Source organism: Eimeria mitis, genomic scaffold (genome assembly GCF_000499745.2).
Source record: "Eimeria mitis Houghton genomic scaffold, Emh_scaff1751, whole genome shotgun sequence".
Lineage (NCBI taxonomy): Eukaryota > Apicomplexa > Conoidasida > Eucoccidiorida > Eimeriidae > Eimeria > Eimeria mitis.
Genome location: NW_013570068.1, coordinates 6,741 through 6,951, shown reverse-complemented (window position 1 = coordinate 6,951; position 211 = coordinate 6,741). Strand labels below are relative to the sequence as shown.

Genomic DNA, 211 nt, shown 5'->3' with positions numbered 1-211 from the left:
CTGCTGCTGCTGCTGCTGCTGCTGCTGCTGCTGCTGCTGCTGCTGCTGCTGCTGGTGCTGCTGGTGCTGCAGCATATCTGCTGCTGAGCTGGCTTTGTCCTTGATGCTGTCTTTGTCTCGCCGCGTTGTCTTGGCGGATAAATCTGTGGGGTCGGGCCTTTGGGAGAGAAGCAAATTCCAGGGAAACCAACTCCACAGAAAAACCCTCGGA

General features: G+C 57.3%; 1 protein-coding gene across 1 annotated transcript in view; it reads right to left on the bottom strand.

Moving 5' to 3' along the window:
* The window catches only part of EMH_0042890 (uncharacterized protein), a gene marked incomplete at both ends in the record, with an annotated part of 2,715 nt that overhangs the window by 1,420 nt on the left and 1,084 nt on the right, over window positions 1–211 (bottom strand). The gene's annotated exons all lie outside the window — the stretch shown is intronic.